This window comes from Lycium ferocissimum, chromosome 3 (genome assembly GCF_029784015.1).
Source record: "Lycium ferocissimum isolate CSIRO_LF1 chromosome 3, AGI_CSIRO_Lferr_CH_V1, whole genome shotgun sequence".
NCBI lineage: Eukaryota > Viridiplantae > Streptophyta > Magnoliopsida > Solanales > Solanaceae > Lycium > Lycium ferocissimum.
Window position 1 is genome coordinate 17,674,890 of NC_081344.1, and position 7,556 is coordinate 17,682,445.

The window sequence follows — 7,556 nt, forward strand, 5'->3', positions numbered from 1 at the left end:
AAGTGAACAAGATCAGAAAAGTGTGCATATTCAGGAAGATGATTTCATTAATTTCAGCTTTCTGTATAAGAGATAGTGCAAGGGACTTAATTTTTGCATGGGCAAGTACAATAGCAGAAACATCCTCTCTTGAGGCTGAGGCAAAGGCAATCTTAGAAGGAGTAATCTATTGTGCTAATAATCAATTTTTTCCCCTTATTATAGAGACAAACTCACTTGTCACGAGAAAGATGTAAGATGGGGAATGGAAAGTGCCATGGAAAGTATGCATGGAGATTAATAAGATTCAGGAATGGAGACAGAAAGGGAAAACTCAAATGGCTCATGTGTTCAGAGAAGGTAACAAACTAGCGAGATTATTTGGCTAACATGGTTGTTCATTTGCAGGTGTTCTTCAATATCATTCTTATCAGATCTTCCAAATTAAGGCAAAGACTATTGTTTTAAGTGACAAAATGTAGATGCCAAGCTTTAGATTCAAGACTTGGAAAACTAGGGAACCAGATTGTGCAAGATGAGACCGCATGATATTTCAAAGATCATGCAGCAATTTTGGAATGCAACATAAGAAGAGTAGCATGAGTCTCATGCCTAATACTTAGTTACTAGGTAAGTTCTATTCAATGTGTGGTATTAACCTTTGGTTCATCCTATTGGAAGAATCTCCTTAGTAGCATTAGTTGTTTGTGTGACACTGATGAATATTCGGTAGGCATTGTCATAAAGTAAATTTAGCAAAGAAAAGCGAGAAGCGTAATGACCTATAGCATAGTTTCAACTTGAAGGATTCTTCATTTGTTTTTTTGATTCCATAAGCACCTGGTGAGAGCTTTGAGGTGAATTGAAATGGAATCAATCCAAGGTTGGAGCAGAAGCAGCAACATGTTATTTTTGCTTTTGTTTTTGCATTTTTTACTGCTAATCATATTGTAGGCACTTTTGGCCAATTTTCTCTGTACAGACTATTTTGATTAATAAATTGCTGGTTGCTTTGATTAAAAAAAATGATTTCATTAATGACAATCATATAGATATGTGATATGTCCGAGAATGAAGAAAACGAAGAATAGGCATTGACATAGAAGACAATGATATGGAGTGACCAAAGAAATAGCTTTGAATCGAGTTACAATCATCCCGAATTTTTACAGAAAGTGCACATCCCATCCGGAGATTGAAATAAGTGGTTTAGGTTTGTTCTCTATTATAATTTAATTATGATTTCAGTTGGCATTTCTTGGAACAATATGAAGATATCAGAAAAAATTACATTATTGTGTCTATCTACTTCTAGTATTCATGTGTTGTCCGGAACTTGGAATTAGAATGAACATTATTGTGTCAATGAACTAAATTTATGCATTTTGAATTTCCACCTTAATATTTATAGAAACTGATACGTTAAGTTTCACTTTCACCACTAGTTGGGTGTAACATGATATGGCCATAATGGTAACCTTAGCACCAATGAAACACTAAAAGGAAAACTAATCAAATGTGCTCTCTAATTTTTTATGAGTGATTTTTTTTTCACATGACTACCAATTAGTTTATTTAGGTAAAAAATATTGGTATCCACTTCTTTTTCTAATGCTTGAAAGTTATGCTTCTAACTTTTGTAAGATGTATGACATGATGGTGACCTAGCCTGCTCCTAGAATTGATTAGGGAAACTAGTTTCCTATCTTGTCTACTCTTCTCTTCCCTTTAATGAGTGAATTATAGATACCTGAATTTGCATAAAATAAAAAGTAATTTTCTTGACCAAAATTGTACCTCCATTGCCTTTCTTAATAGAAACTAGTTGCATATTATGTACCTCCACTCCCATTTTGTTCCTTTGTGTTCATTGATCCTTATGTGTTGAAGTATTTCCGTCTTGTTGGTTACCTATATGCCGATAGGTAGTATTTGCTACCCTATTTGATAGAATATAAAGTATGAACAGTAATATATTTTATTGTTTGGTAGGTTAGGAACATTATGCGTTTCTAATATTAATATGTCATGGTTAATAGTTTTTAGTGTATTATTTTGTGGCTCTTCGTTTGGATTCTATCATTAGATACTGTGGCTAATGAGGAATATTCTCCGTCTCTTTGCTAAGTGTGCATTTCTAGTTTGTATTCTTTTTATGTATTAGAGACCATATGTCTAGGCATTCTGTTCATGATCTAATTTTCGGTGAAGTATACTAAATGGTAACATGGCGAAGTCGTGAGTCTACTCTGTTGATGAATATATCTGTTATGAGCTTCATATCGCTATTTGGATAGAATCTGATTATATAATTTGGTGAATGAACTTAACCTCTTATTATCACATTGTGCTTGTGCTCTCAATTTCCTTGTTGATAACTTGTTTTGCCTATCATTAAGATTCTTGGTATCTGAGAATGATTCTGGCAATATGAAATAGTAAACAAATCGTGTAAAAGCCTAATAAGTTTCACATGTATAGCACAATGATATAAAGGTTCTCACAGTCACTAGTTGTTGAATGTTGTTAGAGCTGCTGTCCGAAGGAGATGAAATCCATTCCATTGCTAGTCACCTCGATTCTTGTGCTTCTCTGTCAGGAATGTAAACAAACTCTAATCTTATAGTGAAATTTATTATTTTGGGTGCTGGATTGGGGAACTAGTTACTTAGTTGTGTGCTTTCTTGGTTGCTTACTAGCTTATTTGCTTATCCACTTTATTTCTCAAACTTAGGATCTTCTTCCAGTTTAATAAAACGGTATTGAGTAGACATAATCATAACCAAACTGATGTTGTTCTAGTTACCTTGCCTTAGGAAACTATGTGCCTAGAGTTTGGCCTAGACATTTGTTACCAATGATTACGGTCAGAGTTGGCGATAATTCAATATATAAGTATTTTTTGGTTAATAGTTTTCCAAGGTTGATCAAATTAACAATGGATCAGTAGCAGTAGTATACAATCCAATTCAACTTATGTAGTTTCTTTGTCTATAGTCTCTGTAGGCTTTTGAGGTTCTTTCACGTGATTGAAAAAAGTGATAATAATTTATCATCATTGGATTGTATTACAAAAGGTGTAAGTTAGCAAATCTTAAAGTTGTGCCCTCAAGACAAGATTTTGATATCTAATATGGAGAATCATAAGATTAAGTAACAAAAAATAATTTCAAATACTTGGGCGATTACTTGCTTAAAATTCTTTATTTGATTTATTCTGGCTTAATATTAAAATATCCAAGTGTATCTTTGCTTCTTTGTGTTTTTATTTTTTTGATTTCAGGGACAAAATTGCTCGTTACTGGGAATTGTTCAACAAGGAGGAGTTTGAAGATGTTTTGTGATTCTTTCTTTTCATGTGTAAATACCATGTTGATGAATTTATGAAGTGTTTACTCTATATTATGGCATTTAAGAAATGAGAAGTTCTTATACTACTCTTGTTGAGTTTGGTATTATCTTTGTATTGATAATGGACAACTATTATATTATTGAGCAATTAATAGTAATATATATATATATATATATATATTTTTATAGAAAGTAAGGTTTCATGGCGACCCTGAAGTTGCCACTAAAGTGTGACGACCCAACTCGTGGGTCGAATGGGCACCCACGCTAACCCCCCTGGTGGGAAAACCCTTCTCTCACTTTACCAATTTTAGAATTAACATGCAGAAAATTATCTCATACAAGCAGTCTCAATATCATAGATAAGTAACTAAGTGCGAAAGTACAAAATAACACCAAGAATCTGGTCAGTAACAGTGCAAGAGCTACTAATACTACAAGTTTGAAATGCCATGAAAGGCTCATAAGCATAAAGGGATCACTGCCCGAAGGACAATAGACAGATAATAAGATGAGTGGAAACTCGGGCTGCAGATCAGGTAGAGGTTCACTCTAAATCTCCAAATAGGATTGCCACGGGAATCACTCACGAGGGCCTGATGGAGATCCTATAGCAAACTCTGCACTCAGAAAAGAGTACAGCAAGGTAGTATCAGTACAACCACTAAATACTGGTAGGTATCATAGACCGACAACAATTAGTTCACATATATGAAGAAGGAAATCAACAAGTAAACATGTAAGTAATTAAGCACATTCACGAACCAATTCAACATAAGATCAATTCAAATATCAAGTGCGTACTGAATCAAGCAATGAAGAATGGATGTAAGTGCGAATGCATATGCGATGCAATGCAATGGCCAACTGTTCATACCGTACACACATGCTAAGGACGGAAACCTCCACTTCTTAATAGTCATGACCCATGGGGGACCCGTGAAATCCATGTACACCCTCATCCCAGCAAGAAACCTCGAGCAGCGAGTACAACACATTCTGCTCCGGTAGCAACCTCGGATCACGGATTCTCATCTCTCTTTTACACGATCCGGCAAAGACCTCGGATGTTCCACTTTCTCACTTATCATCATTTAGTACCCAGTCGCAGATCATATCAATTCATCACACAAAATGAGAATGTATGCCATGCATGATATCTGAAACAACAAGAATCATAATCAAGATCTCATCTGTGACTTATCATAAGTACCCATCACGATTCAAGTCTAATCTCATTATTCTTCCTTTTTCCGATGATACGTTACATAAGAAGAGAGAGATGAATGCATACACAAGTCATAACATAGAAAATAAGGTGACAAGCCCAGTCATAACAGTAAGCCGACAAGCCCACAAAAGAACAACAGAACCAACCTAATAGGAATTCACCTCCACACCATACCCGAAGGCCTAACATGCTTTCTCCGTCAATATCTAACTCCTATATATGCTTCAGTGTTTGGAGTCTATTTTGCCGAGAGTGCCACAAGCTATCCAACACGATTCTTGCCCTTTCGAAGAGCTTCTGAATGTTCGAAGTCTATTCAACAATGTAATCTACATTAGAAATCAAGACCAACGATACCCAAATTGCTACATTACTATTCAAATAAAAAACAACCCTTTTAAAGAGGAAATAGGGCCTACAAGGGCAAAATAGGAATTTCAAGTAAAAATCGGTTACCCAACGCTTAAGAAGTTCAATACCATTCCCCAATTACTAATTAAACTCAATTAATCATCAATTTCACCCTCTAATAAAAAACCCCCAATTTAGAAAGAAACCCTATCTTTCCATATTCAAAATCCATGAAATTTAGTTAGATTCAACTTAGTATCTAATTATCCCAAGTATTTCATGACTAGATTAACAAGGTTTCACTATTAAAACTCACTTTCAAAGCATATGATTCATGAAGTTAAGCTTAGAGTCTACAACCTTTCTTTCCCACTAAACCTCTTAATTCCCCCATAGAATCCAAGCTTAAACATTAAATAAAACAAAAAGAAGAAAAAGGGAACTTACCCAATGAAGATAAAACCCTAGATGCTCCTCAATTCGCCCTTAGAACTCTCTAGGTTTCAATTTAGTGAATGGAAAAGGAATGGTTCGAAATGGGAAAAATATAAGGTTTCTAATTCAGCGATCTCAGCTTACGCGAAGTAAGGGTTTGCCTACACGATCCCGCCTCCGCGGATACTCGTCCGCTAAGGCGGATCTCATTAGCGACAGAGCATCTCGCAAATGTAGAAAAAGCTCGCCCATGCGATACCACGCCTGCGGGAAATGACATCGCGGGTATGGAACAACCCAACTCAACAGGGTCACGCATCTGCGGACCACGCCCAGCCTGGGCGAGCCCGCAGACGCGGCCAAACCATCGTAGAAGCGACATATCAGGAAACCAAAAAAATCTGGTTTTTACAAAGTTCACCCAAAATCCCAACATCCACCCGAGACCTCCCGGATACAAACTGAATATGCAGATACATGTAAAAATGGGGTTACGAACTCACCTGTGGCCTCGGAATTCCCAACAGAGGTCACCTTAACCCGGTCAACCCCCAAACAGCCAAAATCAAGTTTCCAACTAAGGGTACAAAACGTTCTCGAATGCCTCGAGAACCGAACCAATCATCCCACCAAGTCATAATTAACCCTCCGGACCTCATGGAATAGATGAAATCTCAAAAAAGGTCCGTTTATCCAAATGTCAACTATTTGTTAAACATTTTACTTTAAGGTTCAAATTTTCTCAGATCCCACCAAAACTCGCCCGATGAACTCGGGAATAGTGTCGCCCGTCCCCGCGGGCCAAATGCACTCTAACGAGGCTAGGGAAGGGTCAACAGAGGTAAAATGGTCAAAACACACATAGTGACCAAATAGATCATTACCTCAAATACCAATTAAGCAATCGTTCATCCTCGAAATGAGAAGAAGTGAAACGAAGGAAAGGTACGTGAGGTGGTAAAAAGCTGGGGATATCTCTCATGCATATCGGCTTCAGTCTCCCAAGTAGTCTCCTCAACTGGACAATGCTTCCATTGCACCTTAACTGAAGCTATCTCCTTTGACCTCAACTTTCTCATCTGCCTATCCATGATCGCTATCGGCTCTTCCTCAAAGGACAAATTTTGATCGAAAAGTACCGAGTCTCACTGAATGCTATAAGAGCCGTCTGAATGGTACTTCTTCAACATGTAAGCATGGAATACCGGATGAACACATGACAAGCTTGGTGGCAAAGCTAACTCATAAGCCACGTCACCAACACGATAGAGGATCTCGAAGGGACCAATAAACCTCGGGCTATACTTGCCCTTCTTGCCAAACTGCATCACACCCTTCATGGGTGAAACCTTCAACAGAACCTGTTTACCAACCAAAAACTCTAAATCACGAACTTCCGGTCCGTTTACTCCTTTTGCCTACTCTGAGCTGCCAGATGCTTTTCCTGAATAACCTTCACTTTGTCCAAGGACTGTCTCAACAGATCCGTACCCCAAGGTCTCACCTCAAAATAATCGAACCACCCAATCGGAGAACAACATCTCCTACCATAAAAGTCTCAAACGGTGCCATGTCAATACTCGAGTGATAACTGTTGTTGTGCGCAAACTCTGCCAACGGTAAAAACTTGTCCCAATGACCACCAAAGTCGATAACACAAGCTCTCAACATATCCTCAAGCACCTGAATAGTCCTCTCGAACTGACCATCTATCTGCGGGTGAAATGTGGTGATAAGATCCACCTGAGTACCCAACTCTTTTTACAAATTCCTCCAGAACTGGGAAGTAAACTGAGTGTCTCTGTCTGAAAAGATAGAAATGGGCACTCCATGCAATTGGACAATCTCTCTAATTTAGATGTGTGCCAACTTCTCTGAATTGCAAGTCACCTGAACCGGGATGAAGTGCACACGCTTAGTCAACCTATCGACAATAACCCAAATCGAATCAAACTTGCTCAAGGTCTTCGGAAGACCAACCACAAAATCCATAGTTGTCCTCTCCCACTTTCACTCGGGAATGGGCATCTCTTGAAGCACACCCACTCTCGGTGCTCGGGGCATCCTCGGTGCTCTCGGTGCTTATACTTAACCTGCTGACAATTCAAACACTGAGAAAGAAAATCCGCAATGTCCCTCTTCATCCTACCCCACCAATAGTGTTGTCTCAGATTACGATACATCTTTGTAGAACCTAGATGAATAGAAT

At 38.0% G+C, this 7,556-nt stretch overlaps 1 long non-coding RNA gene across 1 annotated transcript; it reads left to right on the forward strand.

Moving 5' to 3' along the window:
- Positions 1–1,000: 1,000 nt before the first annotated feature.
- Positions 1,001–3,416, forward strand: LOC132049938 (uncharacterized). The gene is made up of 2 exons (XR_009413192.1): positions 1,001–1,192; positions 3,263–3,416. It is a non-coding gene; the product is annotated as an uncharacterized LOC132049938 (long non-coding RNA).
- The last annotated feature ends 4,140 nt before the right edge of the window (positions 3,417–7,556 follow it).